This window comes from Wyeomyia smithii, chromosome 1 (genome assembly GCF_029784165.1).
Source record: "Wyeomyia smithii strain HCP4-BCI-WySm-NY-G18 chromosome 1, ASM2978416v1, whole genome shotgun sequence".
NCBI lineage: Eukaryota > Metazoa > Arthropoda > Insecta > Diptera > Culicidae > Wyeomyia > Wyeomyia smithii.
This window is the reverse complement of record NC_073694.1, coordinates 121,356,186-121,369,536: the sequence shown is the minus strand read 5'-3', so window position 1 is coordinate 121,369,536 and position 13,351 is coordinate 121,356,186. Positions and strand designations below refer to the sequence as shown.

The window sequence follows — 13,351 nt, the reverse complement described above, 5'->3', positions numbered from 1 at the left end:
GTATTGCCTAATACAAAATTTAGGGTCATCAGTTTTTACACATTGAGGATGCATGTTGGTCCCAAGCATCATCTGTTGGTTCTCTGTGTAATTACAGCTGATCTGGCAATAACGGAGTAGCAACCGCGGGCGGTCAATCATGCTCATGCTCATGCTCAATCGGATTTTTAGTTTCGAGGTTATGTATCAAAATGTAAAACTCACAAAACTTCATTATCTCAGAAACTACAAAACCGATTTGAACAAAATTGGTATCAAAAGAACGGGCTTGTTTTTTGAACCATTTTGGACATGTAGTTCAAAAGTTATGCAAAGAAACGTGTTTCAAACACTGTTTAAACTCACTCACTTTTCTCAGAGATGGCTGGACCGATTTTCACAAAATTAGTGTCATATGGAAGGTCTTGTTGCCCCATAAGACCCTACTGAATTTTATTGTTATTTGACTTTAACTTTGTCCGTTATGTATAATAATGTGAAATCAGACTATGACAAGAAACATGTTTCTAAGACTGTTTGAACTCACCCACTTTTCTCAGAGATGGATGGACCGATTTTCACAAAATAAGTTGCAATAGTCTAGTTGCCTGACAAAACCCCTTTTGAATTTTATTATAATCGAACTGTAATTTTGTCTGTTATGTATCAAAATGTAAAAGTTATGAAACTCCATTATCTCAGAAACTACACAACCGATTTGAACAAAATGGGTATCAAATGAACGGGCTGTCTTTAAAACCCCTAAATAACGAATTTTAAGATGATTGAACATGTAGTTCGAAGGTTATGAAAAGAAACGAGTTCAGAAAACTTAATTAAATGCACTCGTTTTGCCAAAGATGGCATCACTGATTACAACAATCTTAGTTTTAAATTGAAGGTTTAGTTGCTTTATTGGTACCCATTTAATTTGATTATAAAACTTGTTGACAAAATCGGAAAAAATGCTGCTCTAAAGCTCATAATAATTGCCCTAGAAAAAAAAAATCACAGGAAAAGCTATACTTTTTCATTTTTTCTTAGTTTGACCTTCGGGGCAACACTTGTGTTGACTAGTGTAATCGGACTTTTATTTTAACCATTATGTGTTAAATTGTAAAAGTATTGAAAATCTCTTCTTTCAAAGATTACACGATTTATTTAAAGAAAACAGGTGTCGCAAATTCGGATTTCAAAATGAAGTATGAAGTTGATTCCTGGTCTCTGAGCATCATCCCGGGTACTGAAAAACTCACTACGGGTAATGTTTGTCCCTTTTAGACTGGTAGAAACCGGATGCTACTGTCTAGAAATTCAAAATGGCGTCTGAAGGTGATTAATGGCCTCAGGGTATCATACCGCTTCTTCAAATCGTATTGGATGATATTTGTCACTTTAGGCTGTTGATCGGAAACTGTCGCCATCTTCGCCATAGAAATACCCTGATTAGGCATTTCGACAATTTTATGATGGATTTTATGATTTTATGATTATCAGGTAACCAGAAGTGGTCATCTGGATTGAAAATTGGGTTTTAGGTCGGATTCTGGCCACTGGGTATAATCCAGGTTTCAAGAACCCATATTGATTGGTATTTGGCCATTCATTGGATGCCTCTCAGAAACGATCAGCAATATCAACTGCGTTAAAGAATTTCAATTTCACTGATAAGATTAGTCAAATTAATGTATAAGGAACAACATTTAATTATACTTTATTGAAAATCTACTGACTAACGTTGACTTAAGGAATCTGAATATTTATAGGCAGTATATGAGTACAAATCGATTATACCATAATCAAAAACAAAATCACATCATATAGTTGAAAGAATTTAACGTGATTTGCATGTATACGTGTTAATTTATATTCATATCGTCGGTTTCGTGTAACACTGGTATAACTCAAAAAAAACATAGTTTCGAGAAAAACGCGTTTGAAAATTTGCGTCGAAAATTTATTTTTCGATTTTCAAGAAAACTTTGAAATTTAAGATTACCAATCCTTATTTAACACCTTTTGGTCTATTATGCACATATTACGTGCTCACGTTGTCCAAGTTAAAACCTTATGTTTACTAACTTTATGGAGAAATTTCGATTTGTGCAGCAAAGGCACTTCTATTCATAACTCTGGAATATTTGTGAACTGACCAGTATTTGGCATCGTTTGCCATCAAAAACTCAAAAATGCAAAGTTTTGAGTTGTGCCAGTGTTGCACGAAGCCGATGATATGTTAAATTTTAAATGTTCGGTATAGCTGTGCTGTTGGCTACCAAAAATTTGTTGTTTAGAATGAATAACAAATCCAGCAGAAATAATCAAGGTGTATTTTTTGAGTGTTGGAGTAAATCTATTTTAACAAATTATAAGTTCGAAAAGTTCGCGGATGGTTGTGCGAGGCCGTGATCAAGATTGGCCAGCTGGTTCCTGCTTTGAAATCATCACATTGTTTGGTGATTTTCGGTTATTTTACACCTAAAGAATTGTTAAACACATATACAGGTGTTCTATTGAAATGTGCTGAGTGCGAAAAGTGTGAAGTTCCACAAAAAAAAAGTGAATTTAATTGTGAAAATTGAATATTATTGCGTTGCTTTTTAGATTCACCAAAGTGTTTATTTTTTCTTGTTCTTTTTTTCTATCGCTGTCTTGGCGACGGTTTGAAAGTGTGGAGTGTGTGGTGTTATTACATACAATAAGGAGAGTGTTTTTCGAGCAGCTGCTCCACATAGTTTTATAGTGATTGGATGCTCATTAGGGATGTATTCATTGGCATAGTGCAAATTATATTTGGCTTGTATCTAGTTAAACTTGAAGTGAAAATTTGCCAATAAGATCAAAACCATGCATCGCCGTTTACAGTGTTAATGTGCTATCTCTTTTCAACGAATGAAATGTTGTATGGATTAAACGAGTGTGTGAAGGCATACATGCATGTTGCCACTGTACTTCTATTTAAAGAAAAGTCCAAAAACGATGAAAACAACTGGAAAATGCAGAGATGAAAGCTAAGTATACGTTTTGTCTTGTCTGTATTGTAAAGTTATATGTTGATGCTTGTTTCTAGTTTTACTTTATGTGAGAAAACAGATACAAAGAGATTTTGATTTCATCGTTGAAATTGTGTGCGCGGTATTTTTTTTCCGCAGAGTTTCAGTAACAAGTTTTATTTTTGTCCACAAAATGTTAGTGTGGTTTGTGGAGTTTGGAGTATGTGTTTCTCAGGAATCATATGCTTAGATTTTTTGATTGTTCTAGCTTTTGACCAGTTGTTTTACATAATTTGTTATATTTATGACTAGTTCGGCACTTTGTCAATAAATTTAAAAATATATTCAGGCTTATATGTATATTTTCTTTTATTTAATTGTTGAGGCTTTGGATGCATGGAACATTGCCAATTTTCATATTTATTAGGCGTATTAGGCGTACATTGTTAAGAGATAATCGACGTAAACGCCGAGTTCCTGCGCGTATGTGTCGGCCGGGGGATTAAAGCGGTTGTTCGTAACGCTTCGGTGTAAACGCGTATTCAGCCCGGGCGAGTTTTGCTGATATATGGACTTCCGGCGTGTGGTGATTTCGCGAAGTGAACCCAGATATTTCATCATATCTTTCTCATCTCCATCAACGTTAAGTCGGAGACTGCTCGCGCGTTGCATCTAAATTATTACATCGGAAATCGAAGTAGGTTTCGTTCAGTCGATAAATATCATTTCAACCCCCGCGTCGGTACCTTCCATGAGGTCGTATTATCTACAGATGGATCAACAACGCGCAATAGTTTTAGGTATAAAGAGCATAACCTTACGAGGAGATATACGGTAATTTGAGGTTGTCTCGGTTTAGTCAAAAATCCTGTATCCTCGCGTACGTTTTATTGTTGCGGTGTTACATTGTCAAACTAAATAAGTTCGAATCACATTATAAATATATTGGCGGATGTAATAAACTTGTAGACGCGGCACATGTTCTGAAGAACCCGACATTAGCGCATCGTTTACCAAAACGAACCCTGCTGTATACCTTCTCCTTTATCCAACATCCCAGTGATTTCTCGTGGAAGTGCAGAGGTGTTCTCGGCTTCCATAAAGCGAGTATCTCGTCAACATATTCCTATACAAACTCCTTCTTTGACCTGCATTCGGATGCGGCCGGCGCTGGTATTGCCTAATATAAAGATTTAGGTCACCTGTTTTTACACATTGAGGATGCATGTTGGTCCCAAACATGATCTGTTGGTTCTTTGTGTAATTACAGCTGATCTGGCAATAACGGAGTAGCAACCGCGGGCGGTCAATCATGCTCATGCTCATGCTCATGCTTTAACAAATTATAAGTTCGAAGGAGAAAGGCTGGGTCTCACCGCTAGGTGGATTAATTTAGGTTTTTTATTTTGTGTTCGACCTTTGGATTTCGTTGGGGAACGACGCCACCTTGAAGAGTGAAGATTTCTCAGAATTTTTTCTATATTAAAAACAAACGGTAGCCAATAATATTTTTCCAAATTGTTTATTAAGAGTGTCAGCTGAATTTATTATACGGACCATGAGAAAATTTTTTATACATTCCATTGGCCCCAGCTCGAAAATCCCAGAATCGAAGTTTTTCGAAAAACAAAAAATTGTTTTGAAAGAACAGATCTCAACGTTTCATGCATCTTGACAGTTTCATGTGTATTTTTTCATTTGTCACTCTGAGGCTCTTCTTCCCAAAGTCCGCTTGAAATTTTGCCTAAGGACATTTTTCGAGAAGACTTAACCTCTATGCCCCAACTCTTAAATTTATCTTATGCATTTCATTGGCATCCTGATCAGTGCCGGATTTAAGAGGGGGCCCTCACAAATTTTGGGGCCCCCACAAATCGAGAAAAAGTTTTTTTCTCTGTCTAAAATGAAATTCAATCAAAAGTTCGATTTACAGCAAGAAGATTTGAACAGACCATTTCAATCTGAAACTTTCCTTCAGCGCGAGCGCCAATATCACAACTACATTCATAAGAGTTCACCTTGGATTCTCTTGGAATGACACACATTAACACACCATTCGCGACTACGAAGTTGAAAGAGATTTTAAAGGCTGTTCGCACCTAGGCGAACTCTTATATGCAATTGTCAAAATGTGTGTGATGACAAAAGCAAAATTATTTCCTTCCATATTTTTCTCATGCAAAAACCAAACAAATATCAGCACCTTTGTAGTCGCGAATTTGAATCGAACCAGCGTTGTCCGAATCAGGATAACTGTCCCATAATGAAAAACAACATGTTGAGAAAACGGCGATTTAATATTATCCGTGAATTTTCTGATTTCCAGCTATTTTAAGCAATTTCATCCAATACCAATGACCAGAACAGTTTCATGGCACCATAAGTTTAACGTTGAGAACAAAAAACCATGGATGGAATTGGTTTTAAAACAATATCGCACGCTAGCCTGGGGGCTAATGCGGTCTCGATCAACTAGATCAGTTGAGAGAATTCGTTATCGATATTGTTTTCGGCACATTTTGCATGTTGTAGGATGAGTACAACGATACACCGTGCCCCAGTGCTGAGTCGAGAAAATTTCCAGCTCGAAAAGTTCCTTGACCTGATCGGGAATCGAACCCGATATCACAACCCTGTGGGAGAGCTAGCCGACCGACATCGCTAACCACAGAACCACGGGGACCACATGGAATTGGTTTTACGTTACATAATTCGAGAAAAAAAAAATGGGACAAAATATGCGGGTACATTTCAAAAGTACTCGCATATTTTGTCCCATCACATATAAATTCAACCAGCAACCGGCAGTATCACTGGCAACGTAGATTATACTACAGAAAACAACATTAGTATAGTTTATTGAATGACATACTTCTATATGCCTAAAGTTATCCGATATACACTAATCTGGAGCAAAGTTATATGTTCGCAGTTTGTACCACTATGCAGTGGGACTGTAATGCGGGTACTTTCAATATGGGACAAACACAACTTGGTATTTTTTCCATGTTTTTCCATACAAAAGTATCAATTTCAGATTTTTTTCGGAAAATATGATAACAGTTAAGTCGATTCCCGATGATAACTCAAAAGGGACAAAAATCATAATTGGACAGTTATGCGGGTACCGGCAGTGCAGATGTGTGCAGTTTTTTCTTAGTTTCCGTAGATAATTGTCAGGGTCGCCTTATATTTTAGCAGTCTTTCTCATATTGTGTGCAAATTTTTGCCTGTGGTTCGCATTTTTTCAGATTGCGGTAAGTTTATTTCAGATATCAAGAAAAAATATTCGTTTTTCGAGCAGATCTTCCAAAACCATCTGGCACGTTGAAATTGCGTTGCGGATTTATTTGAGCCTAATGATCTCGAACGCAACTGGGGGAAGGTCTTTTTCGATGAAACTGATTAAAAATAGGTTGCGTACGACTATGCAGAATGGAAGGCTGTACGTATACGATATATATAGTACGATATATATAGTACGATATACTGAAGGAGTTGAACGTTGATTATTTTATTCATGTTTTTTTTCTCGTAAGAAAAAATTCTAACAAATTTTCGTAACTTTTCAATAACAAATAAATGTTTTACCGGTTTTGTTTTATTTTGGGGCCCCCACTTAAAACTGGGCCCCAGGCCCCCACATTCGTAAATCCGGCTCTGATCCTGATACAAAAGCACTGCAAGCTCGAGAGTAGGTTGACAGAGAAGGAAGCAAGAAAGCGCGAGAAGGCGAAAATTGTGAACGATTTGGAGATAAAGAGGGCGAAAATTGTGCTACAGATCGCTATGAAGGTACTTGCTAACGTCGACGAACAGCTAAAAACGATTAAGGAGAAATGTTTTTCATAGTTTTGTAACACTATTTTTGCAAGGCATAAATAAGTATGTAAAAATTGATTTTTTCTCATATCTTTTAAAAATAAAACACCGGGAAAATTTATTAAATATCATCGGAAAAACCGGGAAATCGAAAATTGATATTGACTGGCCACCCTGCGAGCTTCATACTCCGATGAAATATTTCACGCGCATCGTTCTTGTCACGAAATAAAATCTGATAATCCAAAGAAGTGATATTCACCGTTTCGTTGGTAAATTAAAAATGACGCCAACGTGGCGCTTGCTACCGTTATCACGATAAAACGATAAAATTTCTTTTGGGGCAGCATTTTCCTTATCCATCACTAGTTGCGTAATGTTACTATACAGTATTGTGAGTTTCACTGAAACTTAGGGATGGGCGATACTAGCATCGATACCAACGGTATCGATACTAGGTGTCGCGGCATCGAGTATTTTGGCATAGATACTCACCGCGAGAGATAAGTAACGGTATCGATACTCTCTAAATGATGCCTGCAGTATCGTTAGTTTTTATTTTTACCGTCAACTGCCTCCCTCCAGGGATACCAGATGTGCGGATTTGCCTCCAAAACGCAGATATTTAGAGTTTGGGTGCAGATTTTAGTTGTTTCGCAGATATTTACAGTTTTTGAAAAAAAAAATTGTAAGTCTGATACCGATACCATCGAAGTTTCGAGTATCGATACTCCTTCAACCGATACTCCGATATTTAGTATCGAATTTCATTGAAGTATCGCGATACTAAAGTATTGATACTTTTGCCAGTATCGCCCATCCCTACTGCAACTTATTTGCCGCACTATGCTCCGCAACTCTAAAACCAAATGCTCTTCTTGGTTGTCGAATCGATTTTATTTTCTTCGGGACACTGTAAGCAACAGCCAAAACTAAATTTTCCTGTATATCTGTAGAGTGTGTCCCTAATATATAAGGTGTGTGGCTTGCTATATAGCGTGTGTGTATGTTTATGGCGTGTATGCATGTCTGTAGCGTGTGTGTGCATGTTTATAGCGCGTGTGGCACCGCCACCGCCAGGTTTGAGAAGCCACCATCATCCAGCGTATGTCTTTGGGTTATATAAGAGACTGTTTCTCCTCAAGCAAATGACCGTTTGGGGTTTAAGTCCCTTCAAACGAATGGCCGTTAGGGGTTAAAGTCCCTTCCAAAGAAATCAATCAATCAAACCCCATCAGTTTCATCATTAAACCGTACCGGTTACATAGGGACGCTAGGTGTTAGCAGCTGTAAGGAGGAAAGACAAAATAGTACCGGTCATCTCGTGCCGGTTTCACCCGTAATGCTGGTGGCTGTTAGAAGTACATGGCTACTGCAAAATACTAAAATGTCTGGATTTCTGGACGTACTAACCAGTAAACAAGAATAATCGGCAACTGGTACCTTTTGGTGCCTCGAAGTTTTGTAATAGAAGCATTGCAATTCCCTCTACTATTTGTTTTAATGGAATATAAGAATACGGTAGTCAACGTCATGCGGTCGTGTCTTGAATACCACCCTCTTACAATTTTTTTTGATAGCACAATATATCTCTACGTTTTATACATTTCTAAGTCATTTGGCATCAAAAAAATTTGCGGTATCGACAATTTCATGAACTGTGTGAACCTGTGCTTTTCTTCATCAGTCGAAAAAATGGAACTTTAATCGCTTTGAAGCATTGCTTCCCCAAGTCCGATTGAGCTAAAATTTTGTATGAGGACAATTTCCTAAAAGACGAAATTTTGAGCTCTACCGCTAAACGAAATTTGAAAAGTCTATTTTTATTAGCACTTTATGGTTCATAGATTTTTGTTAAACAAAAAACTTTATTTGATATTCTTATTACCTTGTGATTTAGGTTTATTTTTTTTTCCGTGAGATTCCCATTTCATTTGATACTAAACGATATAGTTTGTGTTTATGAACGAATATAATTTCTGCAAAGCAAATTTTATGCACTAATATTTATTTATTTATTTGCAGGCTCCGTACCTACCCTGGGTGCTGTTAGGGTTTTCTGTACTCATCGGTAATACCATATGGGTTGATTTGATGGGTATCGTTGTAGGCCATATCTATTACTTCCTAGAAGATGTGTTTCCTGGTCAAATTAATGGGTTCCATTTGCTGAAAACTCCTCAATTTTTGTAATAATTATTTTATTAACATAAAAAATGTGAAATTCTGAACTGTCTATTTTAGGAAAAATATATTTGATGAGCCGATTGAGGATGGAGACTATACAGCCCTACCCGAAGACCGACCTGGCGGATTTGATTGGAATAGAGAAAATCGAAACAATGCGAACGATGCACAAAATGTTGAGCGGCGTGACGGAATTTGATTTCATAAGAAGAAATTGATGGTTGATCTAAACATTAAGTTGTATAACAAGCATGTACCAAATTGGGAAAAGCTGAATGGCCAATAAAAACAGTCATATTTTCGGTAGTATAAGGTGTTTTGATAGTCCAAGAAAAAGATCCATTTCTTCAATATAGTGTTTGAAATAGTTAGAATCCCTGTAAACGTAATCAACTGAATCATGTTGAATAAATGTAAATTCGTAACAATATCCTAATGTGATTTCCACACATCTATATGAGCCGTTGAAAGTAAAAGTAGTACATGTGCCATTTTTTCACTTTTCGGGTTTTTTTTGTATAAATTGTTGCAGAACGCAAAAAAATGCCAAAATATTAAAGAAAAACCGAGATCTGATCATTTATACCAGAGTTTATAGCCAAAACAATTTTCAATTTTCCCCTTCTACGGTATTCCTGGATCCGGAGGGCAGCTGGTACTTACTTTTACTTTACTTTACTTTTTTGGCTAACGGACCGTTCACCGGTCTAGGGCCGTCTTGGGCAGCCGTTCTTCAGTCTCCCCGTACACCAGCAGATCGTGCATCTTCTTCCACCGCGCACTTCCACCGCGTGCGAGGCCTACCACGGAGTCGACGGCCTCTTCCTGGTTCTCTACTGAAGATAGTTTTGGCGGCTCTCTCGTCAGGCATCCTGGCTACATGTCCAGCCAGCTGGTAGTCTGCCGAAAGTTGAACCTGGATCCATCGTGTAGTTATAATCGGCCAAATAACAATCCTAAAGATACCAGGGTGTTTTCCTTTGAATTGGCTCCAGTTGATCTAGATTATGTAAAATTTCTTCTGTAACCAAATGCATATACACTAGCGCCACAAAGTGACAGAAATCCTTAACAAATAGATCATCATCCTATAGTACTCAATCACTTGGATAACTCTACTGAGGATATGAATGTTATATGTCCTAAGATTAGCAAGCTACAATGCCTCCTTCATGCTCAGACTGGATATGTACCACTTTTGCTCTCAACGTTTTCTAGTTGTCATTATTTTTCCCATAGAACAAAAGTTGTACATGTTTTTCCATTGAAGTTTGTGTAAGTTTCTCAACCTTAACCTTAAAGATTTTCAACTGAACAACTAAGTAACAATGTATGAAGACTGGATGGAATCCAAAACCAAGGTTGCATATTCAATTTTAGGGTACTTTTTCGCCGCGTGCCGCTCGCTTCATAAGTACAATTTAGAAACACGATGTATGACAAACTTGTAGCCCTTAAGTAGAACTAAAAGTTTGTCGAATAGTGTAATGCTCTAACTCTTATGCCTGAAGCGTAAGAGCCTTGTATTCAGTGCAATTTTCAGTCAATATTCGCGGTAAATATTATAATATTCACCGCGAATATTGGCTGAGCATCCCGCTGAATATGGGCTCTCACACTTTAGGCACAAGAGTTAGAGCGTTTCTTTCTCCAACAAACTTGTAGCATTACTTAGGACTGCAAGTTTGTCGTACATCAAGTTAAAAAATATACATGTGAAGCGAGCTATCGGCTATTGTCCAAGACTAACTTCAATATTCCCTTCAAAGTGATTGAATCCTCTCGCAGCGAATGGGAAGAAGGAGGTCCTAAAACTCGTCCATGATCATTCTTGTTTTTTTACAGATGGCTTTAAAATGGGTGAATCTACGGGTGCTGGGGTTACTGGACCAGTAATTAATATATCAATTCCAATGGGACAGTGGCCCACAGTCTTCCAAGCAGAAATAAATGCTATCCTAACATGCACAAATATTTGTTTGGGTAGAAAACATAGCTATGCCAATATTTGTATTTTCTCTGATAGTCAAGCAGCTCTTAATGCACTTAAAACCTACACATGCGAGTCGAAGTTAGTTTGGGATTGTATTTTATCCCTACGACAACTGACTGTAACAAACGATGTAAATCTATACTGGGTGCCTGGTCACTGTGGTATACAAGGAAATGAAAAAGCCGATCTCTTATGAAGAATTGGTTCTTCAACCACATTCGTCGGACCGGAGCCATTCTGTGGGGTTTCTACATCCTGCCTAAAATCAGAGCTCAGAGGCTGGGAAGCAATGATGATTGGTACCAACTGGAGGGATACCTCCAATGCAAGACAATCTAAACTATTCATTACACTTTGTGATAGAATCACCCGCAACCTCCTCAGTACAAATAAAACTGATCCGAGTACGTTGACTGGCCTATTGACTAGACACTGTCCGAGTAGGTATCACCTTAAAAAAATAGGTAAAGTGACAGATGACATATGTCGCTTCTGTAATTTTGAAGTTGGAACTTCGGAACACCTACTGTGCCAATGCGGCGCATTATTTCAGGAAAGGCAGCGTATTTTTGGAAAAGTTGTCCTTACGCCTAACGAGGTATGGAATGCTGAACTAACAAAGGTAATGAACTTCATCAAAGAGGGCATTCTTTCTTGGGGGGAAATGCAAAGTCCTAGGGCGACCGTCACTGATACCTGCTAGTGATGAAACGAACTGGTAGCGCATTTATATTAACGCGGAGTATACCACAATATATCTAACTAATGGTAGCAGTGGTCATAAGCTCCTACAAGGAAATAAAAAGCAGAACTCATTATGCTTTCATGTACCGTCTCTTGAAACCTTTCCAGCAATGATTTAGTGCAGTTATGTTGGAAAATTTGCTGAAAATAATTACTATTCGAGTGTTTTCGTTTATCGTGTCTCCTGAAAAAAATACTTAGCGACACATGTACCACTTTTACTCTTAACGGCTCATATTAGGGTGGCAATGACTGTAGAGAAAAATTCTTCATAGAATTTGAAGAACTGCACAAAATTTCAGTGCTATCCGGCATTATTTGGGGGTGGGACAACTTTTTTCCAGCAAAAATTTTACCTAAGCTAATTGGGTTGTTTAGCTCTTCTCGGATCTCCGATTAATATAAATCATCTGGAAGAGTGTAATTTTCTGAGCAAAACGTGATTTTCCAAAACTTTATACACTAAGGTCGCTTCTTACGCGTTTTTTTACGCGGTTTTTTTTTACGCGGATTCCGGAATTTACGCGGTTTTTTTTACGCGGATTCCGGAATTTACGCGGTTTTTTTTTACGCGGTTTTTTTTTACGCGGCACGTATCCCCCTCGTAAAAAGCGACTTTAGTGTATCATTATCCTTCGATTTTTAAATGACGAATGAAAATTCGCTCTAAATCGCTACAATGACAGTTGGTATATGGGCGTACTGTTATTGTAGCGATTTCGAGCATATTTCGAGTAGTTTTAAATCGTGATTTAAAAAGCAAAGGACAACGATAGAGATTTGTTTTAAATCACGTTTTACTAGAGAATGCAGATCTTTCAGATGATATAAAAAACTGATATAGCTAAACAACCCAATTTTATTTTTTTAGGTATCAATAAATAAAACACGTAATTTGAGATTTGCACTTCAAAATACGCCAAAAGACTGAGATTTAACGTATTTCTCGAACGGTTCAATTTTTCAACTTTGATTCATTAGGCGTTAGTAGATACCCAAAAATGCAACACTAGTAAACTGTTTGAAATAAACTTATAGACTGTTCCGAAAATTAAAAATACATCTTCTTTCTTGAATAAAACAAAAAATACAGGATTTTTCGGGTCATTTTATTCTGAAATATAGATAATAAGTGTTTTCTTTCCAGTTTCAATTCAAGTTGGGATTATTTTTCGTAGGATACGCGAGTTCTCCAACTTTTCTCTTAACACTACTCATAAGCTTTTGCACAGTGTGTTCTCCGACCATTTTTACCAGTTTAAGCCAATCTTTTCTAAATCTTTCAACATTGTCCGCTGATTTGACATATTTCCTCAGCTTTGCCTTGGTCAAAGCCCAAACAGTTTCAATAGGGCGAATTTCAGGGCAGTTTGGAGGATTCATCTCCTTTGGGACACATGTGACATTATTTGTTTTATACCACCCTAGTGCATCCATAGAGTAATGGCAGGAAGCAAGATCGGGCCAAAAGATTGGAGGATTGTTATGCTGCTTAACCATGGGTAACAACCTTTTCTGCAAACACTCTTCCACGTAAATTTTACCATTCATTGTGTCATTCGTAATGAATGGACGAGATATTTTCCCACATTCACAAATGGCCTGCCAAACCATTACCTTCTTGCCGAATTTT

General features: G+C 37.5%; 1 long non-coding RNA gene across 1 annotated transcript; it reads left to right on the top strand.

Moving 5' to 3' along the window:
* Positions 1-1,426: 1,426 nt before the first annotated feature.
* Positions 1,427-9,287, top strand: LOC129717616 (uncharacterized). The gene is made up of 2 exons (XR_008726716.1): positions 1,427-8,983; positions 9,039-9,287. It is a non-coding gene; the product is annotated as an uncharacterized LOC129717616 (long non-coding RNA).
* The last annotated feature ends 4,064 nt before the right edge of the window (positions 9,288-13,351 follow it).